Genomic DNA, 26,529 nt, shown 5'->3' with positions numbered 1-26,529 from the left:
CACTTGAGAATGACCAACCTCTCAATCCTCACACACTTAATGTTGAACCAATGGAATGGACACTATTTTCTAAATATGAACTACAGTTTGGGGGTAGATCATTTTGTTGATTTTTTTTTATTTTTAATGCAATCATTTTGTTTCTTACTTTTCTTGAAACTTGTGATTTTAGAAATGAAGATTGAAGTCACTTTCCAGTATGATAAAGTTTTCCAAACAGCAAGATCCATCAGAATTGTCACGAAGAATCAGCCTACAAACTTCATCCTGGGTTTCCTGATCTCTATCTTCCTTGAGTCCATTACACAAGTCATGAGGCAGGACCCCAAACCAGGAGAGGACTCCACCTGCCAGCACTGCTTTGTACTATTCAACAGTTCCTAGAAGGGAACTTGGAGACTGCAGAAAAAAGACAATGAAGTCTAAAAAGGTCAACTGTCAGCCTGTCTAATTTCACCCAGACAGCTAATTACCGACTCAGGGCATGATTCACGAATCCTAATTCCCTATGTATTATTATCCCACTTTATTGTCTGGGTAATAATTACTCCAAATCTTTCTCTCTCCATGTCCAACCTCTCTTCTTAATGCTAGATACAAATTTCCATTTGTGTGCCAAACATCTCTGTTGGTTACACCCCAGGTCCCCCATTCACAGCATGCTCCAAACAAGATGAGGTCTTCTTCAACTACTACTTTTTCTCCCTCCTAAGTTCTCTAGACTATCAAATAACAGTATTGACTTAGTCTCACAACCTGCAATCCTTTATTTTCTCTGAATCTTCTTTCCCCTTCAACCCCCATTTCTAATGAATGCCTAATTTATCAGTTTGATTCTCTAAAATATTTTTAAAACCCCTCTATTCCTCCTCTTATACCCTCTACCCATACTTAACCTTGAACACAGTCCCTGAATCTTACTAGGCCTCCTGCCTTCCTCCAGGTCCTCTTCTAAGCCTCCCTTTAATTCAATGACCAGGAATGGTTTTGGCAATCTTCCTAAAATGGAAAGAGTCTGCTCTCTGGACTAGACCCAAATTGTGATTCTTTTCATTGTAATGAAATGTTTTTTCCAGGAAGTCAAGGAATAGTAACCAGTCAATAGATTTACTCAAACATTTTTATTTCCTTTTAAATGCAATGACTGATGTATAATGAGATATTTCCCAAATTGCTTTCAGCCTTTTGCCTGAAGGTAAAAAGAAATTCAAGTGTCCATATTTCCCCTGAACACTTGCAAGCTAGCATAGATCAGATATTAAATAACACAGAGTTTATGACCAGAAGTAGTCCCTGTAGCTAAGTCTTACTGGTCTCTAGCAGGGACCAAAATACCCTAAGAGAAGAAGATTTGTAGACATTCTTATTCTCCCCAGGGCAAAAAAATGCTGATATCTTACACAAACAAACACAAAACAGTTTGACAATCTCACTTAGGAAAAACAGTCAAAATATAGTACTATTCTTCATTATTATTAAAAGGCAAATTTTTATAACATGGGATGATATATGATTTAGGCCCCTCTGTAGGGACCTCACTGGAATTGCTCTACAACATATTGCCTATAACAAAGTTTAAATTCTATCACCGGGAACCTTCATAATCATTATAGCAAAATATGTTGGCTTCGGCTTTCACATCTCCTATCAGCACTTACTCACTGTTTTTGCACTGGTCTACTAATTAATGGCAGAAATATACTATGTATTTTATGATTTTGTTCCTTTGTACAGGCTGTTCCTTCTGCATAATTGCTATTCCCATCACAACATTTAGAAATCCTGTTTATTCTTTAAAGCCCTTTATCCTCATTCCCCATTAAAAAAAAAATCAATCTTTCCTTTATGTTCCGGTAGTATTTTGTTGATACCAGTGATTTAACACTTAGCATTTTGCCTTGAACTTGTCAGTGATAGACTGGGAGCTACTAAGATGCAAAGCCTCCTTTTTTGTCTCTGCATATCCAGTACTTGGCACAAAGGAGCCAGTCAGTTTATGCAACTGAACTGCATTATTAGCCATCCCCTATTTGTCAGATCTTATGGTCTGAATAACACTAATCACGTCAGATCTGAAAGACTGGTATAATCTATACACATTTAATATTGTCTCTGGAGTCTCACAGTGCAAAATAAATAAATAAATAAATAAATAAAATGAAACTAATGAGAGTGAATTTGTGAACAGGAAGCAAAATGAACAAAAAAGTAAGGTGTAGGGGCGCCTGGTGGCTCAGTGGGTTAAAGCCTCTGCCTTCATTTGGGGTCATGATCTCAGGGTTCTGGGATCGAGCCCCAATTGGACTCTCTTCTCAGTGGGGATCCTGCTTACCCCTCTCTCTCTGCCTATTTCTCTGCTCACTTGTGATATGCCTGTCAAATAAAAAAAGAGAATTAAAAAAAAAAAGTAAGGTGTAATTATTATCAAAATCACCCTAAAACTACAACCGATATTTTTCAAAGTCAGTAAATAGTAGAAGGGACCAACATTCTCTGATGATGGGCAGATACAGCCTGAAAATGAGGGCCATCTGTTTAATCTTTAAAAAAATAAATCTCCTCCACCCTCAATGAATGCCTATAAGTGGGGTAAGAAAAAAAGAAAAAGGTAGGGAAGAAAAGAAAGGATAAATACAGTCAGAGAAGAATAAAACTGGTTGAGAAGAACAGGATGTAAGAAAAGACCTGGAAGAGGAAAAAACCAAACCAAACCAACCAACCAACAAACAAACAAAACACATTGAGAAACACAAGAAGCAACAGAGGGATGGATGAGAAAAGAAAGGGGTAAGAGGAAAGAAGGAAGAAAGCTAATATATCCATTGGGTGTTTGCTCTGTATGTTAGGCAATTTGTTTCTTTAATTAGGTAAAGAAATAAAAGTGGTTCAGGGAAACAGAAAAGCGATGGTGGGTCATACTGAGTTGAGAATCCTCTGGGTTCATTTAGGTCTTAGACATACTGCTCAGCATCTCCCAGACAGGCATGATCAGTGATGCCATACATACACTCCCTTTATGAGATCTCAAAGTACTACCTAAAGAAAAGAAACATAAATACAGTAAGAAGGATTTATTATTTATTAGTAATGTTATAAATAAAATATCTTTCCTTTTGCTTGAATGATCTCAGTAGATTTGTTTCTTGGTCTGTCATTAGGCAGGAGTTTCCAAACAGAGTCTCTGGAGAGCACTTTAAAATAGGATCAGCCATACATCTTTCCCTGGGTACCACTAATTTAGACAAAACCCCAATCTGGATTGGGAAGAAGTTAAACCTTTTTTTTTTTTTTTTTAATATGGTCTTTTTGATAAGGCCCAAGGGACAGAAATATATACATATATACATATATATTTCGAACCAAATAGCATGCTTTCTCTGCCCAAGAAGTCAGCATTTTTCATGTGTCTTCCATGAGAAAGGGGCTCGCACTTTACAAGTTGTGAACCTTTGCCCTGTAGCAGCCATTCCCACAGCGGAGCTTGTTTTGACAGCCTGCACCTGGTCCAGCCTGTGTGTGAACTGCTCAGTTAACAGCCCTCGGCACAGCCTACTTGCTTTGTGCAGATTTGCCTTTCACAAATGGACTCCCCCCCGCCTCTGAAATGAGTTCCCTCTACTTCAGAATCTCAGTACTTAAAATCTTAGCATATTTTTAACAGAAATGAAGGATTTTGGAGTTAGAGACTACTAGAGAGAAAAGGAAAGGAAAACAGCCAAAGATATGCAGATGAAAATAAATACAGTAAATTCACATGGTCACAGAAATGCCTTTCACACTCTTGACTGTGCCTTGACCCCTTGAAATGCCTTTGTTTCAGAAAGGGAAATAATAGTAGTTGACATTAATTGAGCATTTCTTACATGCCAGGTACTGAGGTAAAGTCTTTCCCTACATGTTCTCATTTCATCCTCACAACAGAATGTGGATATTATAATAATTGCAGTTTTATAGACCAGAAACTCAGGCTCAGGGAGGTAAAAGAACTTGTTCAAGGTTATAGGGCTAATAAGTGACAAACCAGTAATTAAACCCAGGTCTCCCTAATCACTGAAATAAGCTGCCTTAGGAGTAACTACTAGAAACACAAGTTATTTTAAAGGTATTAAATTCTCCTTTTCTATACCAGGGAGGCAATGCTTCCATAAGATTTTCTAACCTCCTAAGGTATACTATAGCAAATACTTACCTATATACTTCCATGATTTTAGAGCTTTCTCACAGGTACCTCATTTTATTCTTCCAACAAACCTATACAGTCGTTAAAAGAGAAGGTTCTGAAGTTATTTGATAGATCCAGTAACTGAGCTTTATTTGGTGAATATCTCAGCAGATGCTACAACAATTGCTAGCACTACACAGAACTTTGGCACATAGTAGGGGGTCAGTAAACATTGGTGTGATTAATGAAAGACAACCTAGGAAGTGATCCCATTCAGGGCTTCCTTGAAGATCTTCCTGAAGTCAATGAAGAACCACCAAACCATTAAATACAGAGAAAGATATGTTTCTGTAAGGAACCTGCTAAATGTATCCAGATAGGAGATGGGGGCTTCCTAAAATAAGATACTAGTTGTGGGAATGGAAGGAATTAAATGAGTTTGTGAAACCGTAAAAATTTAGGAATGACAGGACGTGGTAAGTTACAAATGGGGAGGGAGAGGAAATACTCATGGAAATGCATGTCAAAGGTTTTGGCAAAAGAGGATGGATGGATGGTTCCTTTCCTGTATGCTTTATATATATTTGCCTATTCCCACATACAGGAATCATCTTATGATACCTGAATGGTTTTTTCAAGTTCATCTCACCTATTAAACTGTAATGTCTTGACGGTGGGGAACATTCTAACTCCCATGTCCTCTAATGCTAAATATTTGTTGTAAGATAAGTAAGAATGCAAGAATAAATTAGATATGACTCACCCTCAGGCCAGGTAGACATCAATCCCTTCCTTTGCGATTCGTTCCCTAGGCCACTTCCCTTCGAATTACTTCCCTAAAGCCTGATTTAGACTTTTGCAAGAGCACAATCCCTTCAGGTTAGATTCTGCTCCAAGGAAATAGTTATCATTTGCCACACAAATGAGTACAGGCCTGGAGGCCTGAGGCATAAGTAAAATCAGCCTATGTGCAGATACTAACCTTAACTTGAGTTGAGATACAAGGCCTGAACTGGTGCTATACTTTCCCAAGCTCCTGAGGGTCAGCACCTTCCAATGCATCATTGCTATGCCATGAATGAATAAGGCAAGGTCTGGGAGAGAGCTGCAGATGCGTAAGAATGATAGGGGTCTAAAGAGGTTTTTTTTCTAACCTTTCTGTAAAGTGAACTGAACTAGCCACCTTTCATTGTCCTGAGATAAATGAAAGCTGTGACTCTGTGTATATGTGCATCTGTGTGCCTATACCCCAAGGCAGAATAAAGAAAATAGGAAATTAGATTTCTTTAATTTCCCATTTTTTAATTCCTTAATTTCCCTTAGTCTCACCAGATACATATATATTCATATACATATATATTGAGATCTCCTTAAATAGAAAAAAAATTGAAATTTTCCTTTTTAAAGCTTGAAAGTGTCATACTCTCAGTTTAAATTTTGCACAGCCTTTATTTTTTTTCACAATGTAACAAACGGCAGCTCAACAGAACCAAAAAATTGCTTCTGTTATATGGGGACTTCAATTTCTAATAGTGCAATGGAAAAGAATCGTTTCCCCTTGTCCATTGAACACATTTACTGAACAAGGCAAGATACCAACCAGTGCTTGAAACTGCTTATTCAGGACTAGGTTTAGCCACACAGCAAGAGGCAGGTCACAGAGAAGATACAAATAGTGTTAATAATCATTCTTTTCTCTCACTACTATACCCTGTCCCTCACCTCTTCCTTTTACTCCATTTTACTGCAAACTAACATTTATTCACTTCTGTATTTGACCCAAACAGCCAATGTTGCTTTATGGGAATTGCCTACTTTTTTTGGTAAAAGCCTCTTACTCCGAAAGGGGAACACTCTCTACTCTAAACAGCTCTGCACATTTACAGTATTTTAAGCACACTGATTTGAGTGTGCCAGAAGACACTTTCAATAAAAGAAAATATCAACTAAAATATCACTGAGCAGGCACACCGTCACTGAATATTACATAATATTACTGACTGAGGGTCAGTGTAGAAACTTTGGGTCAGATAGACATAGGCTCAAAATCACTAGGTCTGTGACCCAAGGAAAGTAATTTAAACTTCAAGAGCCCAATATTATTATTTGTGAAACTACATAATAATGGTTTCCTGGTGTGTATTTGATTATATATGACACAATATTTGGCTCATATTAGATATAACATCATCAATAGCTAACATTAATACTGTTATTATTATCATTATCATTATTAAATCAGAATCTTCCATTCACATTAGAGTATCTATTATTCTGTACCGTTGGCATATTTCCCTCCCATGGGCGGAGACAGGTTGTTTATCTTTATATCTTCTTTTAGCCAGCATTCACTCCTAGCCACGAAGGGCACTCAAAGTTCTCCTTTTATAAACATGGAATTCACAAGAAGATTCAAAGTATTGTCCTCAACCCCAGCGATTACCTCCTTCTTAGGGAACCCTACGATAATTCCCTTTGCACTTAGCTCCATCACCTCTAAGTGGAAAAATCTCACTCACAACAGGGTAAGAGTGAGGTTTTTGTCTCTTCACTGCTAACTGGAACCTGTCTCCCCTAAGGTCTGTTTTTTCAGCTCATATATCCATGGTACAGCATGGAGTTTGACATGTAATGAATACTCAGTAAATTTTGAATTAATTGATTTTTTAAAAATGTTTTCCCTAAAGTGTTAGCCTTCTTAATTAAGAAGATAGGAAATAATTCAGAAAAAAAATATGAGATCTTGGTAGGGAGTACAGTATTATCTCCTATATCATTTTACCGAGAGTTTCCTAAAAGACCCACCTCATTCCTTATTCTTTTACAGCTACAGCAATGCTGGCCATTACAATCATGTGCTATAACCAACAAGCCTTTTAGGGTTGGCACAGTGGAGTTATTTATTGCCATCCAGAGGCTATACTGGCAATTTGTTGGAGCTGCCACCTGGTGGCGCTTGATTTATGGCTTCACATCCTGAAAAGCCTAGCTCCCCACAGGCATGGCTAACTTAATCACAAAGAATAAAACGCATTTGCAACACACTTTTGAATTAACCTAGGCTACTTCTTTAAAAATTAAGACAAAACAGAAAAATTAGATTTCTACTACTTTATATTAATTTACAATCATTTAAGCACTTATCATTTAAGCTATACTCATGATAAATGACACCAAAGGGACTCAGGAGAAAATTGTGAAACCACTTGAATCAGAATTTTGGAATCCTCCACTGTTAGTTCCTCTTCGGTAAATTTGGAAAATATTACTTGCCTAACCTACCTCAGAGACCACTTGTGAAGATGCAGAAATAACAACATGAAAGTCTTTAGAACCTGTGAAGTGATATACAAAAGTGAGTCATTAATGTTATTCCTACAGTCCTTCCTAGAGCAAGGCAAGAAGCCTCCAGAGACCATCTTCTTCAGATAGAAGAATTTTGATGTTGAGTCCTATGTACTAATAGAGCACACATGAAAAGACATGCAGCTCACATGACATGGGACATGAAAAGGTTAAAGAATGAACATGCATACTCTCTGGGTTGTTGCAGCCAGGAAAGAGGAGACTGTCTAATAATATTTATCTACAGGATGTCAAAGTATCACAGCATTTGTATTTCTTCCCAAAGTAGGGAAACAGTTTTCAATTTGAACTTTAATTAGAAAGTGATTCTTTCCTCTAAAGGGAGTTTAAATCACACTGTCCTTTGCCATAGCATGTTGAGAAGAACGTATGCACACCCATGGAAAGCACCCAGATTAAGAAGATAACAATATGGTATACTCCCGGTTCAAAAAAGAAGGCAGAGCCTCTGCTTCTACTTCTACTACCAGACTTGACCCACTATCCCACCAGAAACAACTAGAAAACTCAACAAAACATGAAACAACAGCTTTCAGACATTAGACCACATGCAGCCTCAGACTGGTTGCTGAGAGAAAAGAAACAAACCCTACAAAGTCACTGGCTTTCCACCTGGAGGCATCTTGCAGGTGTGGATCAAGGAGGGATAACCCAGGCAAAGTATACCCATCTTACCAAATCGGGAAGAGACCAGAGGTAGAGAAAGCTGAGGGGGCTTGGAATTTGAGGATCAGAGTACTGAAGAGGAAGGAGATAGAAAAAGAAAGAATCCCAGAAACCTGCACCTGGGGCCCTCGCAGTCTCCACACATTGTCCAGCTGCTTGTGTGGGGTGACACTTCACAAATCCGTCAAAGAACTGCTTCTATCAGGAACTGTAAGCTGAATAGTTCCGAGAGTTTCCATAAGATAGAAAGTGAGGACAGAGGGAGAGAGAGTGAGAGAGAGAGAGGATGATAGAGAAAGAGAACTAGAAACAGAGAGACAGATGAGAACCAAGCACATATACCCTGCAGCACACTGGTGTGAAACAATAATGAGATCCAGAAAAATATCGATGGAGTCTAAACCCAAAAGAGAGACAGTTTTCTTGATATGATGGTTACATTAAACTAGGACTCTGTTATATGTGATTCATAGCATTGCAAATCATGGGATCAGTGATTCTCAACAAATCCCTGGGTGGCTGTGAAAGGTCCTACGTTATAAAACCATTGGGTTCCTGCTACATTTTTTGTTTGTTTGTTTGTTTGTTAAATCAAGCTTTATTGATAAAATGGAATTCAGAATACCTTACCAGGAACAGCAGCAGGCCCAGCCAATCATGAGAGCAAAAACGTTTAGGTTAGGTGTAGGAAGCTGCTGCTTATCAATTAGTAATTCAACGTAAGGACTTTTAAAAGAGGTGCAAAGAATCAAGGCATTTTAGCCCCAAGATTGATACTCTTATGAATATACTGTATTACCTGCAATACTCCTGGCAACAAGGTGAGAACCTAAAAGACAGTTAAATGAAGGGACCAGCTTATCAACAGTGCCAACCCCACTGCCAAGACAGTTTTCGGTTAACTCCCTGGATGTTCGGCTTTGTAGGATTTTGGAATTCTTCTCCATAATCGTGTGCACATTTGAGCATCTAGCTGACATGGCTGCTGCTCTCCCTGTCCCGACCCCAAGTCCAAACACAACATGACTTAAAAGGACTATGTATCTGTTGCATCACACAACAAGCCAAACATTTTTTGCAACTTTGATAGTGATTTAAAGCAGTTCATAATTAAATATGAGCATTTTGTACAGGGACAATTATACTTTACAAAAAACAAAATCATACAACAAAAATTGCTGGAGTCTGATTTACAACATGAATTATGGTTTGAAATCACGTTTACATAAGTCTCAAATTAAAAAAAAAAGAAAAAGACAGACTTTATGAAACCATTCAGGCAGGAGCCAGAATTACATGCCTAAAGTGGGGAAAAAAATGAGCACCAGTAATGTTAACATGCATCCATTTGGGGCTGCTGAATCTTCCTCCAGATCAACTCAAGTATCTAACCAACCTGGATTTTCCTCAAGACCTCTTGAATCTGCCTGTAACCCAGAACCTAAAAGATTAAGGCATGACAAAGTGGGAACCCTCAGGACTCCTGACAGTTTTGAATACTTACTATTCATGCTGTAGTTTTGCTATATATTTTTAGCATAACCCCTGCTAACCAGTAACTTTACCATAGCCTTACTTACTATATATTTTCTTCTGGACATCCTATGCATTAAAGACATACAATGTGTTGCTAAGCCAATGTCATTTTCTAAAGAGATCACAAACCAGTTTACAGCAGGGAAATGGCCTATCTACTCAAAGATTATGTCAACAAAATAGAGCCAGAACCTTAACTAGAGTTCCTGTTTGGTAAAAATATTCCTGGTGGAAGGGACTACTAAAAAGGGAATAGAAAATCTGATTAGTTAGTTAGCATGCTCCTTCCCAGCACCAATATGGTCTAGAGTAATGAATGCCCAGTCTCCTTTGGTGCCTGTGAGAATCAGAATTGCCCTAGACTTCTTTTATTCATTAAATATTTACTGAAGATACATTATGGACAGATATGATGCCTGGGTATAGGAAAAGAAAAGAAATTCATATATATTTCATTTGCCTTCTTTAATAATCTTAATATTATGTATATGACACATAGTCTTTAAATGATCATTGTTAGGAATTTAGGCAAGATATCAACAAAAATAAACAAAGCCACTGAAGTACAGTTGTTATAAAAACAAGAACCTAGTCTGGCTTTTAGACAACTTTATCCTCAGCACATATCATAGTTTCTGTCATGCAGAAGGAACATTATTTTCAAGCTCACTTTCTCCATCTCCATCCAGGTCAGTAAGTCTGTGTTATCCATTTATCCATCCCATCTACCTGTTACTGAGTACCTTCCATAACCCTGGCACTTTTCATTGTATATATTGTATCTATGTCAGCTAAGTTTCAACCAGGGAAGCAAAATCACTAAAAGATGTAACCCTGCGTGTGTTTATTTAAAAAATTATAGAAATTTAAGTTAATGGAGCTGTAGGAGCCAATTAAGCAGCCCCTATAAAGCTGTTGTTTTCAGGTCTTATGCTGAAATTGAAGTCCACAGAAAGTAAAGAGCAGAATATAGAAGTAAAGTGAAGGAGAGCAGGCACAAGACAATCTAGAGCCCGCCAAAATAGACTGGAAATTGTCAGTTGCTATTGCCTCTGATCTTGATAATAAAAGTGTCCTCCAGAATCTTGGGCTCTTCCTCACAGAGCTAAATATATGACCTAGATCAAGAATCTGAGAAACTGAAGAAGGACCCAAGGGAAGGGAGCACTTACAGAGCTGGACAAAGAGATAGCAGATAAGCAACAATATCTTTGAGCTATAAAATGGTTTAAATTATACTACTACTTCTCTTCCATCCTCTAACTCTGAGTCAATCATCTTTCTTGTGGTCTATCCTATCCAGAAACAGACAAGGAAGAAAATTCTGAGAAAAGTAGTTGACAGGTTACAGAGTCACCACAGCATCCTACTTAATCTCCCAATCTTGGGAAGTTAGTGTTATTATATCCATTGTACAGAAGGAAAAATTGAAACTGGAGAGTTTATGACCTCATAGTTAGTAATGGACACAGCTAGAATTTCGTCGCAAAGTTCCCTCCCACTTCAGGGTTCCAGGGCAGGGGTTGGGGGGGAGGACAGAGATGTTAATTAGAAGCAGAGTTGGTGGACCGTGGACCAATACACTGTTTCAGAAGACAACAGTAAACATTAGAAGACACTGGGAAAGAGGGGATCCTGCTCAGGCACAGTTGTAGCTAAAAACATAGCTAGGAAAGCAGACTGTGGAGATACTTCTAGTAAGACACAGAAGCAGTTATACAGAGGTTTCTATACCAAGTCCTGCTTTGGAGAAACAGCATCAGATTGGCTGCAGGAATCAAGATATCCAGAGCTACAACACAAGTGCAGGGGGCACAATTTATTCAAAATATAACGTAACTCTGCCCACCAGAATTGTGTTACACATGGTTCTGAAGTCAGCAGGCCATATGCTACTGTTCAGCAATGTATACATCGCAGAGAATAGCACCACTTCTAACAAGTTGAGACAATTCAATGAGTAGATAAATACTCTTGAGAGACTGTGCTTATTTACAAAGAGTATTCACATGTTAATCATTCCTTCCCATCCAAAAATGCACATGCACACATGCACATGTGCACACACACACACACACGTGTGCATGCACAGAAAACTTCCTCATGGGAGAGGAAGCTGAGAATTGAAATGTCACTTGAGTTTGTTCATATCCTGGTTACTACTGTTGTGCTAGTGCTGTCATACCTGTGTTTGGCAGTCTGTCTAGAAGTAAATTTTCATATGGCAATTGATCTTTCAATGTCTCATCTCATACAATTTTGAAAGTTGAGTCTCTTAATTGCATATGACTGCATATGATGGTACCACGTAGCTGCAGTTATTAGAAACTGTCCATCTCCCATTCTAAGTAAGAACAGGAAGGAAATATCTGTCATAAGAGGAAGAGCTGTTCCATTTATAAAAATGATGAATAGCTTCAAAAAAGTAGGGTCATTTATAACAATAGGTGTCAGAAGGTTTGGTACATGAGCAATAGACTGAGCCTGAGAATATGCAGAAGAAAAGGCCAGCCTTTTCTTTGTAACAAGAAAGATAATGGCAATATGGAATACTCCTTGTACTCCTTTGTGACAGGCATACAGTCAGTCTCCGCAATGTTGCCTTATTAAACACTTCTTGTGCCAGACAAGCAGACTGTTTGCAGTTGTGAGCTCTGGAAAGACCCCTCTTCAACTTCACTATTGCCAGGTGAAGAAGCAAAGTGGGATGGGGAAGGGTGGACTCCTTATTTCCATCAACACATACCTGCTCTGCATGGAATAGACAGCCCAACCCACTGGGGGTGGGGGGGAGAAGATAATCCACTCCACCACTCTTTTTTTTATTTCTTCAAACTTAAGATTTTTTTTTTTTTTTTGGTATAGTGTTCCATGATTCATTGATTGCTTGAAATAACCAGTGCTCCATGTAATCCATGCCCTCTTTAATACCAATTACCAAGCTAATTCATTCCTCCAACCCCCTTCCCTCTAAAACCCTCAATTTGATTCCGGAAGTTCGTAATCTCTCATGGTTCTTCTGCCTCTGATTCCCCAACCCCCTTTATTTTTCCCTTTCTTCTCCTAATGTCCTCCATGCTATTACTTCTGTTCCACAAATAAGTGAATCCATATGATAATTATCTTTCTCTGTTTGACTTATTTCACTTAGCATAATCTCTAGTTCCATTTGTGTTCATGCAAATGTTGGGTATTCATACTTTCTGATGGCTGAGTAATATTCCATTGTACATATGGACCACATCTTCTTTATCCATTTGTCTATTGTAGGTATATTGGTTCATTCCACAGTTTGGTTATTGTGGACATTGCTGTTATGAACATTGGGGTGCATATGGCCCTTCATTTCACTATATCTCTATCTTTGGGGTAAATACCCAGTAGTGCAATTGCTGGGTTATAGGGTAGCTCTACTTTTAACTTCATGTTGCCTGATTTCAATCTATATTACAAGACAGCATGGTACTGGCACAAAGACAGATGCATAGATCAAGGGAACAGAATAGAGAGCCCAGATATGGGCCCTCAACTCTATGGTCAACTAATCTTCAACAAGGCAGGAAAAAATATCCAATGGAAAAGAGACAGTCTCTTCAATAAATGGTATGGGAGAATTGAACAGCTATATACAGAAGAATGAAACTCAACCATTTTCTTACATGATATACAAAGATAAACTCTAAATTGATGAAAGATCTCAATGTGAGACAGGAATCCATCAAAATCCAGAGGAGAACGTAGGCAATAAACTCTTGGACATCAGCCACAGCAACTTCTTTCAAGACACATCTCCAGAGGCAAGGGAAACAAAAGTGAAAATGAACTTTTGGGACTTCATCAAGATAAAAAGCTTCTGCACAGCAAAGGAAATAGTCAACAAAACAAAGAGACAACTCTCATGCACTCCTATCTGGGATAACCCATTTCACTTTTTTTTTTTTTTTTCTTAAGTGCTTTTTAAAATTTGACTCATCATCCTTATTTGGAATCTTCCTGAGCTCTATCATTTTCTTTCAAACTGTTGGGCACAGAATGGTAAGATATTGGTCTGAACTCTCAGAGTGAAACATTATTATGGTGGGGTCAGGAAAGGAAAACAAGATTCTCCCTCTGAAAACCTGTCTTCAGATTTACCTCCCCAGCTTTACAGCCACTGTATCTTGAAACCAGCACTGTTAATCCTCTGGGAATGCCCTTTATTTTACCTCAAGAAAATTATTTCAGATGTTCAAAGAAGACTGGAATAATCTATTCTGTCATGGGGATAAACAACTCTTCCAGTATAAGAATCATTTTAATTTTTATCTATTGTAGCTTATAATGATTAAAAGGGAGAAGTCTCATTAAATACACTGGACATTAAACTAATTTAGTTTTATTTTGCTTTCCAAAATTGGTCTGCATTTGAGAATGTAAATAACATGAGGATAGCCCTGCATAAACTGTCTTGAGAAACTAGAGTGAAGCATGGAGAGAAGGGTTCTGTTGAGTATTTGTTAATGAAGCTTGGTTTAGGCTTGCTACAACATCTCCTAGTTCCTAAATCATTCTACCACTGGATTATTGATAATTAGATAATTGCAGAGGAGATCATCTTGTGCAACTTCCTCTTTTCATGTATGCCATAACTAATAATTTAGGCCAAGTAACTTAAGGAAACCCAGAAGTGTGGGAATTCTAAGCTAGGGCCCTTTCCATCCCCTCTGGTGTGTGCCTGTTCACACACCATAAAAAGGAACCATAAAAAGCTGGAGGTCTTCAAGATAAAGAAAATCTTTTTCTTAGGAGGGCTTACTAAGAACAGGTCTTGATGTAACACACTGAACACACTTTTCTACTCTAAAGTCATTTTTCCCCATTTCTATAATGTCATTTTTCAGATATTTACTACTACTTTCTATTGGGTTCTGGTTAAAGGGGCTGAAGAGTATACCAGTGATTCAAAGTTACATTCTTTTCTTCATTAAGAGAAATACCTTTAAAACTACTAGCTTTTAGTTTAAAGGCTCAGGAGACAACAGCTCAGACTGTTTTGTCAGATCCCAATATAAATTGGAGAGCTGAATTTTATAACAACTACAATCCATGCCATGCAACATGCTTCTGATCTGTTTCCTGTTCCTATTCTACTTCTCCTGACTTCTAATCTGCAGTTGCTAAATATCTCTAGTAATAGTTTAATCTCTCAATAGGGTGTTTGGAAAACTCAAATGCCTGTGTAATAAAAATATGGAAAATTACATTTAACGTCTTCATTAAGGTTTAATTGATATAAGCTAAATGCTTTTGAAGTATACAACTTGGTAAGTTTTCACATATTTATGAGTCCGTGAAAGCATCAGCACAACAAAACAGTTACTTTAGTCTGCTTCTGCTGCAAGATAGTGATTTCATTTCTTTTGATTATATACCCAGAGATGGATTGCTGGATCATTTGAGGGTTCTATTTTTCATTTTTTGAGGAGCTTCCATAGTTTTTTTCCACAGTGTGCCGATCTACACTCCCAACTATAGTGCATAAGGATCCCTTTTCTCTACAAACCTTACTAACACTTATCTCTTGTTGATGACAACCATTCTAACAGATGTGAGGTGATATCTCATTGTGATTTTGATTTGCATTCACCTGATGCTTAGTGATATCAAGGATCTTTTCATGTACCTGTGGCTATTTGTATGTCCTCTTTGGAAATATGTATATTTAAATCTTGTGTCCATTTCTTAATCAGATTTGTTTCTGTTTTTGCTTTTTGCTATTAAGTTGCATGAGACCCTACATATTTTGGGTATTGTCCCCTTATCAGGTAGATTATTTTTAAGTATTTTCTCCCATAACATAGATCACTTTTTATTTTATTGATTGTTTCTGCTCCTGTACAGAACCTTTATAGTTTGATATAGTCTGACTTGTTCATTTTTGCTTTTCTTTCTTGGACTTTTGGAGTCATATCCAAAAAACCATTGCCAAGACCAATGTCAAGAAGCTCTCTAGCTATGCTTTCTTCAAGGAGATGTATAATTTCAGGTCTTAAATTCAAGTCTTTAATAATCCATTTTGCATTAATTTTTGTAAGTGGAGTGAGATAGGAGTCTAAGATTTTTTTCACATTGATTATCTAGTTTCCCCAAATGATTGATCCTTTCCTCATTGAATTTTCTTGACTTTCTTTATCAAATATCAGTTGACCATTAATGTGTGATTCATTTGTGGGCCCTTGATTCTATGAGTCTATCTATGAGTCTGTTTTTATGCCAGTGCAATACTGTTTTGATTATTATAGCTATGTGATAGCTTTATCACAAAGCTATAAGAATAGCTTCACAAACAAGAATTGTGATGTTTAATTCTTTCTCAGGATTACTTTGATTATTCAAGGTCGTTGTGGTTTCAGACAGATTTTAGGATTGTTTTTCATATTGCTGTGAAAAATGCCACTGGAATATTCAAAAGAATTGCAAAAAAAATTACGGATGGCATTGGGTTGGGTACTATGGATGTTTTTAAAATATTAATTCTATCTATGAATGCTATATGTATTCCAATTTAATTGCATGTTGTTCAATTAGTAGCATTCCAGGGATAAATTCCTCTTGATCATGGTGTATGATCTTTTTACTGTGCTGTGAAATTTGGTATGCTAGTATTTTGTTGAGAATTTTTGTCTATGTTCATCAGAGATTTTGGTCTGTACTTTGCTTTTCTTGTAGTGTCTTTGTCTGGCTTTAATATTATGATGGTTCTGATCTCATAAAATTAGTTTTGAAGTGTTCTCTCTTCTTCAGTTTTTGGGAAGAATTTGAGAAAGATTTGTATTATTTCTTCTTTAAATGTCCAGCAGAATTTACCAGTAAAGCCATCCATTTTGTCCTGAAGTTTTCTTTCTTGGGAAGTTTTTGATTACTGATTCAGTCTTCTTTCTAGCAATTGATCTGTTCAAATTCTCTATTTTTTCATGATTCAATCTTGGTAGACTGTATGTTTCTAGAAATGTATCTATTCATTATAAGTTATTCAATTTTTAGCATGTAATTCTTCATAGCAGTATCTTATGACCTCTTGTATATTTTGTGGTGTCAGTTGTAACATCTCCTCTTTTGTGTCTGATTCTATTTATTTCAGTTTTCTCCCTCTTTTTTGCATAGCTATTCCATTGACAAATTTTTCTTACCTTTTCAAAAAGTAGCCCCTGGTTCCATTAATCTTTTGTATTATTTTTCTGGTATCTTTTTCATTTATTTCTGCTCTTACCTTTGTTATTCCTTTCCCTATGCTAACTTTTGGCATAGTTTGCTTTTCTTTTTCTAGTTCTTTGAGTTAGAACAAACTCAGAATGGTTATTTGTGATCTTTCTTTTTTTCTTAATGTAGACATTTATGTATATAAACTTTCCTCTTAGAATTTCCTGCTACATGCCATAAGCCTTTTTTGTTTGTTTGTTTGTTTGTTTCCATTTACAGATGTTTCAAAATATGTCTTGATTTCTCTTTTAATTTCTTGTTTGACCCATTGATTGTTCAGAAGTGTGTTTAATATTTTTTAAAGAAGTATATTTAATTTCTAAGCACTTGTGTATTTCCCAGTTTTATCACTTTAATAATTTCTGCTTTCATTTCTCTGTGTTTGTGAAAGATACACAGCATGATTCAATCTTCTTATGTTTGCTAAGGTTTGTTTGTAACTTAACATGATTTATCCTGGAGAATGCTTTACATACACTTGAGAAATAAATGTGTCTTCTCCTGCTATTGCTTGGAATGTTCTGCATGTGTACATTAAATCCATTTGGCCTAAGGTAGAGTACAAGGCCCTTGTTTCCTTACAGATTTTCTCTCTGGTTGATCTACATATTGTTAAAAAGTGGGGTATTGAAGTCCCCTACTATTGTATTATTGTCTGTTTTTCCCTTCAGATCTATATATTTTTTAAATTTAACTTAATTACCTCTTTAAAGTCTGTATCTTTAAATATAATTACATTTTGAGGTCTTAGAGGTTAGAACTTCAAACATAATAATTTTGAATTAAATATCTTGAAATAAGAAGATTATCCTGGATTATCTGAGTGATCGCGAACTAACCACAAATGCCCTCCTAAGAGGGATTCAAGAAACTTTAGAGTCAGGAAAAGGCCATTTAGTAATACCAAAGATTGGGGTGATACAGCCATGAGCCAAGCAATGCCAGACTTTAGGCATTGGAATAAACAAGGAATGTATTATTTCCTGGAGCTTCCAAAAGAAACCAACACTATTCATACCATGATTTTAGGACCATATAACTAAGTTTGGATTTCGTCCTTTAGAAATATAAGACAATAAATTTGTATTGTTCTAACCACTGAGTTTGTGGTAGTATGTTACCATACCAACAGGACCTTAATATACCTGGGTAGCCATGGGTCATAGAAGCAAATGGCTTTCCCCTTTCTGTTGGTCATCAGTGTCGACCTAGTTGTTATGTGCAGGTCTGAGGTAGCACCTACAGGCCTCAAAAAACTCTCTTTTTTAAAAAAGATTTCATTTATTTATTTGACAGAGAGAGATCACAAGTAGGCAGAGAGGCAGGCAGAGAGAGAGAGAGAGAGAGAGAGGGATGCAGGCTCCCTGCTGAGCAGAGAGCCCGATGTGGCACTCGATCCCAGAACCTTGAGATCATGTCCTGAGCCAAAGGCAGCAGCTTAACCCACTGAGCCTCCAAGGCACCCACAAAAAACTCTTTTTACAGGAGATTCAATCCCATGCAGCAAATCTCCATGTTAATAATCTCTTGAGATATTTCACCTTTTTCAGCTCACCTTCAGACAGCAGCATTACCATGCTTTCTCTCTTGGTGATCCCCAGCAAGCTGTAGGGTTTCTTTCTTCCCACTTTTGTCTCAATCTGAAGGCCTAGAATGTGGTGAGATCCATTTTCCACAACTTTCATAAACCAAACACAGAGAAGTCTTGGGAAATCCGCCTGGCCTTATCCCTAATTCACCTCTCCACAGCTCTCTTCTTTCCACAAGAGTAGCATTAGGATGTACGAGCAACACTGGGGTCTTGGTGCCAGCCAACTGAGGAGTGAATGTCAGTTTCCTCTTACAGAAGATATACACAAACTCTGTGAATATTTTTACCTGCTCGTCAACTCCAAATTCCATTGGACTGAGGGAAAGGGACCAGTTGAGTGCCTTCCTCCCTTTTCCTCTCTTCATCAACACCATTCCCCTGACTCTTCTGCTCTCTCATTTATTGCTCTCATTGTCAAAGATCATCAAACAAGTTTAATTCTGCTCACACCAGGATTGGAGTGTCAACCATGCATTCTTTTTAACTCAGGCTTGGAGAATTTAATAGCTTTGTTCTCCACAGGATAGCACTGCCATGATCTCTGCACTCCTCAGTGTTCTATAAAAAAAGAAAAGAACTCAATCAGTATCTTGTGTTATCCTATTTTACTCTTATATAATCAATCTATAATTATATCTAAACTAGCACTTAAGTTTCATATACCTTTAAGATGTCTCTTCTGTGCCCCAAGTGACTATTTAGCTTGACTAATCAGATATTGACATATGTGAAACCCAGTCCTTGAATTTAACCCCCTTATTCCGATGACCCTTCTGTCACCAAAATGTCTCAAACTTTGCTCTTCTTGGCCATGGAGGGGCCAAGTCAGCTATGCTGAGTAAACAAATGCAGATACTTGTCACTACTATAGAGAACAATTCAAACATAGTATAAGTTTTAGCTGATGGCTGATGATGACTAAGTGGCTGAGTTTCTCCTATGATGAGCGAAGCTATGTATTTTTATCTCTCTCAATTCACACGTAATTCTGAAACAGGTGCTTTTATTTATCCTTTCTCAATCCCCTCAGTCATGTCACCACATGCTTGCAAACATTTGATGGAATAAAAAGGCCTTATGAGTACCTAAGAATTTAGAAGAGGTATTTGAAAAGTACACTTCACAACAACATCTAGTCAATTCCTATGCCCCACAGATGCCTAGTAAATGTTATTGATCATCTAAGAGTTTAAAGTATCTCTGGAGACTCCTTAGAAAATCTGGCCCATGAATCTTCACTTTTATATTGACTGGAGTGCTTAGCACAAAGGTTGGCACAAGATAGGCACTTGGGAAATGTTGGTTGTGTTGAATGGAATTGTTTATATATCTATGTCTGACCCTGTGCCAAAATCCTGGTGGGTTCAATTAATGGATGGAAAAAAAGGGGGGGGAGGAAGAGGTATCTAAGTAATGGCTGGAGGAAGAAACAGTGACTTATGTTAAGTGAACGGCAAAGTGATGAGTTTGGGTAATTATTAGCTCTGAAGTCCCTTAATGCTTTAAGTGTAACAGTGGCTTTAATTTTAGGTAGAAAATAAGCTTCTGTTTAGGAATGAGTCATGAAATTCCCTTTTTCTGGAGAAACTTGGTATGTTCACAACAACCACTATAGTGTGTGTGTGTGTGTGTACAGCATTGATATGATGATAAGTGTCAGAATGACTGAGGATTCTAATTTAACACATTCCCTCATTTAACAGATAACACTGTTTTGACAAGACAAGGCTCTCTATCTGCACATCCAAATGTAAATGCCAAAGGATGAAGTTTTAGAGTTAACAAGGCATGACTTTCTAGATGACTGTTGGTATCAAGACATATGTCTGTGTAATATACACACATTCGTATGTACATATATTCGAACAGGCACCAAAACAACAGAGGAAAAAAGAGACAAGAGACAAGCCAGAAAGAACAACCTTGTTGCTTATACTTATCTGAAGAAATGGACTCTGTTCTATTGTAGATGAAATCATTTGGCTATGGTAACAGAAAACTTCCCAGTGGTCCTTCACACTATACTTCATCCGGAGCTCCCTGTCAACACTCCTGTATCTTGGACTGAGTCAAGAAATATCCCTAGTGCAAACAAATAACATTCCAGTCTGAAGCCATGCACATCTGCACAATGCAAACCCATCCATGTTTATTCCCATGAAACCCACCAAAAGATGATAGCTTAATACAGTTCTCTGTATGAGCTAAGCACATTTTTATCTCTGGCCAAGATTTGACCCTGGGATGAATTTTCTTATATTGTTCAGACCCTCAGTTCTCTATTTGGCCACTGGATTCCACCTTATTCATTTCAAGTACATTATGGAAACTATTAAAGTAGAATTCTTTGAATTTTTACTGGTTGAGAAATTTTAAGAAATTTAATTGTACTGGGATAATTAAAAATGTATTAGAAAGTAGGGTAAGGAATTGAGAATAGGGGTTATATAATAAAATAAGTAAGCCAATTCATAGTGAATTTTGAGTGTCCAATTGTTTTAGGTGGATGAGTTACTGTAAACCATTAGTAAAAATAATAATATAGAGAAAAGCTTTTCAATTTAATGACATTCACTTCCATGCTCCTGCAACTTGTCTTTCTTCTATGATAAATGTATTCTGTGGTGCACCATTTTGCTTACAAAATAACACACAAAAGCAACAACACTAGAGAGCAAAAGCCAGGAGAGTCACAACCTTGAACCTGAAAGTGAGCTTTGAATGGATGCTTCTTGGAATCTGGCCAAAATATGATGTCGTTTTCTTTCTTTTCAAACCAGTACATTTCCTCCAAAATATGAAAGCAGGCCACATGTTGAAAAAAAAAAAAAATGGAATGGAGAGCCCCTGAAAGTGAAGAGTTAAACCTTCATTCTTTTTGACTATTGTGACTTTTATCCTAAAGAAAAATCTCAGGTACCTCTGGTTCAAAAAGACAATGCCATGACCACTTCAAATAAGCTAAATGAAATTCTGTGTTCAAAGTCTTTACTCATACAGATGTTCTGAATGTCAACCAATAGTCAAGAATTTATTCAGGGTGAAAATTAACACCTAAAACTTCATCCCCTTAAACCAAGCTCAGTACATCCTTCCCAGTAGCAAGTATAATTTAGTTTTTATTATTGCCTCTGGGTCCTGCAGTGTAGCAAAAGTCCAAATGTGTGTTCCATATTTTCAGCTATATGCAATACATTAACCAAGAGAATATAAAAATCTTAAGTATATACAATTAACTCCAAGCATTTTAAATATTTTAATTATAGTTTTAGTTAAGCTAAGCAGTTAATAACTCTAGAGTGTATATACAATGATCCTACATATCTGAAATTCAGTGCAATTTCAATGCCAATTAAAGATGAGGAATAAAAAGCAAAAGCTTCAGAAATTATGCAATGATACGTATTTGTCTGTCATTGAATGCCTCTATATCTGCATACAGTTAAAGTAAAGGCAGTAAAAGAGAGAAAAAACTTGATCTTCTTAAGACTTAATTAGGTCCCTGTCTAAATAAGACAAGTGTTTTTGGAAGTTGTGCTTTCTTCTCAAGCCAGCGGAATCTTCTTTTTTTTTTTTCTATTTTTTTCTTAGAGTTGGTAGAAGCAGAGGCCTAACTAGCATGGGATATGGGGGTGGGGGTGATGAGATAATCTGTCAATGGTTTCTATCACATAAAACTGATCATTCAATGTATCTTGCAGTCTGAGTGAGTGCAATTCATAGGGATACCCTGATACTTTGACTCCACCATATATTGTCCACCAACTTTCTACCTGTCCTAAAGTATCCTTCCACATAGAGTTGTTCCTTTGCCTGTGATCACTAAACATGGCTGACCATCAGATTCACCTATGGAGTTTGGTAAGCAAGAGAAACCCAGACCATAACTATCCTAGACTTACTGAACCAGAATCTTTAATGCCAGGGCATGGGGAATCGATATTTTTAACCAGTTTTCCAGATGTCTGTGATATAGTCAGTCCAGCTGATTTAGTATTTGGACACTATTAGTTTAGAAAACAAAGAGGAAATATAGAAGAAAAAAAAATAAACTCTGCTGAAACCCATAGAACAGAGAGGGTTCCAAACCCCATCACGGTAACAGAGATGAGTTCATCAGATGAGATGGTTGTCACCTCGAGGGGCTCACAGAAGGTTTCTCTCCCAGGAATCACAAACTTAAATGCCTTTAGAGCAGGCAGATAATATAAATGAGTGAGATCAGCTGAGTGGACCATATATGGCTTCTTCAGACTGTATTTCATTTCTCAGTTTGATAGAAACATAGGAACAATAAATATCTCAGGATCCTCTTAACTCTTATAAGAAAAGCAATAGTGAAAGCATGAGCAGGTACTCAGCTACAGTGTCCAGAAGATTGGGAGGAATGGGGACTTTGGCATCCAAAGAGTTCCTAATACAGCTGCAGTGGATGGCTACACCCAACTCCCATCAATTTTAGTGAAGGCACAGCCTGTGTAAAAGGAGTAGAATAAACAAGAACAGTGGAAAACAGAGAGGGAGAAAAACCATAGGGGACTCTTAACCGTAGGAAACAAACTGAGGGTTACTGGAGGGGAGGTGGGTGGGAGGAAGAAGTAACTGGGTGATGAGTATAAAGAAGGCACTTGAAGTAATGAGCCCTGAGTTTTCGATGCAACTGATGAATCACTAAATTCTACCTCTGAAATTAATAAGTTAATATAAAAACATAAATAAAATAAAAAAGAGGAGAGAGAAAATTAAAGAAAGGTTAAGCAGGAACAGGGAAACATTCTATTAAATTTGAATCTAGCCTAATAGGAAGGGAAGACTTGTCCTACGATTCTTTATAGAATAGAAACAAAGAACGTAATGCATTATTATACTGATATTTTGATGAAAGAAAGTAGGATTTGGAATTAGCTGAATCTGAGATTAAATCTCAGCAATGAAATTATTGAACCTTCATCTAAGTCTCAATGTTTTCACTTTTTAAAGGGGAGGTAATATCTGATTTGTATGGTTGTTTTGAGGGTTTAATATGAAAATGCATATGAATGCAGTAAGCACATGTCCTGACACACAGCAGGTACTTAATGAATAACAGTTTTCCTTTGTTTCTTTCCTTGAACTTCTTACAGTTGGATCATAAAACACTCCCATATTACCTTCTTTATATCTATGGTGCTCTACAAAGACTTAGGAAACTGGTTGCTTTATCTCAACCATTTATGGCATTTATAAAGCTGAGCTAACTCAGGCAGTGCTTCCTGAGATGTGTACAGTCTAAGATTTCTCCCAAATATTATACCTGAGATTTGAATACAGTCAGCATTAGAAGATTTTTAGTGATTTTTAAAAATTTTTCTTTTTTCTCTCTTTTTAAATTTAAATCTAATTAGCCAACATATAGTACATCATTAGTTTTTTATGTAGTGTTCGATGATTCGTTAGCTGTGTAGAGCACAACATCATGGCCCTTCCTTATGGCCCATCATCCAGTTACCTCATCTCCTCATAACCTTCCCTTCCACAGCTTTCAGTTTGTTTCCCTGACTCAAGAGTCTCTCATGGTTTGTCTCCTTCTCTAATTTCTTCCCATTCAGTTTTCTCTCCCTTCACCTGTGGTCTTCTGTGCTATTCCTTATATTCCACATGTAAGGGAAATCATATGGTAATTGTCTTTATCTGATTGACTCATTTCACTTAGCATAATATCCTCCAGTTCCATCTGTGTGGATATAAATGGCAAGTATTTATTCTTTCTGATGGCTGAGTAATATTCCATTGTATGTATGAACTACATTTTCTTTATACATTCATCTGTTGAAGGACATTCAGCTTCTTCCACAGTTTGGCTATTGTGAACATTGCTGCTATGAACATGGGGATGCATGTGCCCCTTCTTTTCACTGCATCTGTATCTTTGGGGTAAATACCCAGTAGTGCAATTGTTGGGTTGTAGGATAGCTCTATGTTTAGCTTCTTGAGGAATCTCCAAACTGTTTTCCAGAATGGCTATACCAACTTGCATTCCCACCAGCAGTGTAAAAGGGTTCCCCTTTCTCCATATCCTGGCCAATATTTGTCATTCCCTGTCTTGTTAATTTTAGTCATTCTAACTGGTATAAGGTGATATCTCATTGTAGTTTGGATTTGTATTTCCCTAATGGCAAGTGATGTGGAGCATTTTTTTTTTTATGTGTCTGTAAGCCATTTGTATGTTTTCTCTGGAGAAGTGTCTGTCCATGTCTTCTGTCCATTTCTGGACTGGATTATTTGTTTTTTGGGTGTTGAGTTTGATAAGTTCTTTATAGATCTTAATACCAGCCCTTTATCTGTTGTGTCATTTGCAAATATCTTCCCCCCTTCCTCAGGTTGCCTTTTAGTTTTGTTGACTCTTTCTTTTGCTGCAAAGCAGCTTTTTATCTTGATGAAGTCCCAGTAGTTCATTTTTGTTTTTGTTTCCCTTGCCTTTAGACACCTGTCTTGCAGGAAGTTACTGTGACTGAGGTCAAAGAAGTTACTGCCTAATTGGTAATATAATTTTAGAACAATAAGAATTTATGACCTATGTTCCTCTTGATATAATCTGGAACTTATCTGGTCTTTATCACTTGGCCATCTCACACATAAACACACACACACCCCTCAGAAAATACATGACATTATTAATTACTACCAGGTCTCTAGGATTTAATTTGCCTTTGTATTTCTCTCTATGGTATTTTGGACTTTGTTCTTTTGATCCCCAAATAAATAGAAGTGGTAAAAGAAAGACTGTGTTCTCATAAAGAGGAAGTAAATTCCCAGTTTGCTGATCCTGGAAAACCAAGAATACCAATAGCAATGCCCATTTGATCAATTTATTCACAAGCACTAACTGAGGGATTACCATGGGTCAGAAACAATGCTTGATTCATTCATTATCCATGAGGAAATAGACATATAAGGCCCTATGCAAACAAGTAATTTCAGACAGCTTCTTCAGGAATCAGTACATATCTGATGACTGTATATAACATGCTGCTTGATAATTTTCATGAAGGTACTATGATCACACCTTGATAATCAATTATGCTCTTCATGTCTGCTCTATATGATGTATACTCCCTAGAATTAGAAACTAAAAAGGAAACAAAAGAAATATGGTATTAGGGGATGACTGGGTGGCTCAGTTAGTTAAGCAGCTGTCTTTGGCTCAGGTCACAACCCCAGGGTCCTAGGATCCAGTTCAGCATTGGGCTCCTTGCTCAGCAGAGAACTTGCCTTTCCCTCTTCTTGCTTTGCCTGCCACTCCCACTGTTTGTGCTCTTTCTCTCTGACAGATAAATAAATAAAATATTTTTAAAAAGAAATAATGGCATTAGATACAGACTCATTGTGTAATATTGTATCCAATCCTTCTCATCTTCACTAGGCTGATAGACTTCTTCCCTCTAGAATTATATTGGAATATGTCCAATATAATTGTTATTCATCTATCATTTACATCTTTCTTCTATTTTTCTTCTCTCTTTCCACTTAACTTAATTCAATATCCTTTCATACTGTGACTGAGATCCCTAGCTCTTCGCCAAAATGACTTCCTATTCCTCCCGGCAAAATCACTGAACTACATATCCCAGCCTCCACTGAGGCTGAGTATGACCATATAACTGAAGTCTAGGTCTCACCTGTACAATATCTACATCTGGCTCCTTAAAACCCTTCCACATACACCACCATTTTACATCCACAGTTCTAATATATGCCATGTGAATCCTCAGTGATGCTCAGAATGGTCTTAGAAGCCACATATTGAAAATTTAGAACCATCATTATGCCTGGGTCACAAAATTTTTTCATGAGGAAGAGATGCCCTACCAATACAAACATATTTTCCTGGACAAGAAATAGAATTGTTGTTGTTTAAGCCGCCAAAGTTGGCAATTCACTTGTTCCTACAGCCTAACAAGCCAGCTTAATATATATTATTATTTAAGTG

At 37.2% G+C, this 26,529-nt stretch overlaps 1 long non-coding RNA gene across 1 annotated transcript; it reads right to left on the bottom strand.

Moving 5' to 3' along the window:
• Nucleotides 1-2,851: 2,851 nt before the first annotated feature.
• On the bottom strand, nt 2,852-9,437 carry LOC309846340. Its single transcript, XR_014301853.1, has 4 exons — nt 8,825-9,437; nt 7,445-7,497; nt 4,190-4,251; nt 2,852-3,036 (listed from the first exon to the last, which is right to left on the bottom strand). It is a non-coding gene; the product is annotated as an uncharacterized lncRNA (long non-coding RNA).
• Nucleotides 9,438-26,529: the final 17,092 nt, after the last annotated feature.

Source organism: Mustela nivalis, assembly GCF_964662115.1.
Source record: "Mustela nivalis genome assembly, chromosome: 13".
NCBI classification, from domain to species: domain Eukaryota; kingdom Metazoa; phylum Chordata; class Mammalia; order Carnivora; family Mustelidae; genus Mustela; species Mustela nivalis.
This window is presented reverse-complemented; position numbering and strand designations above follow the sequence as displayed.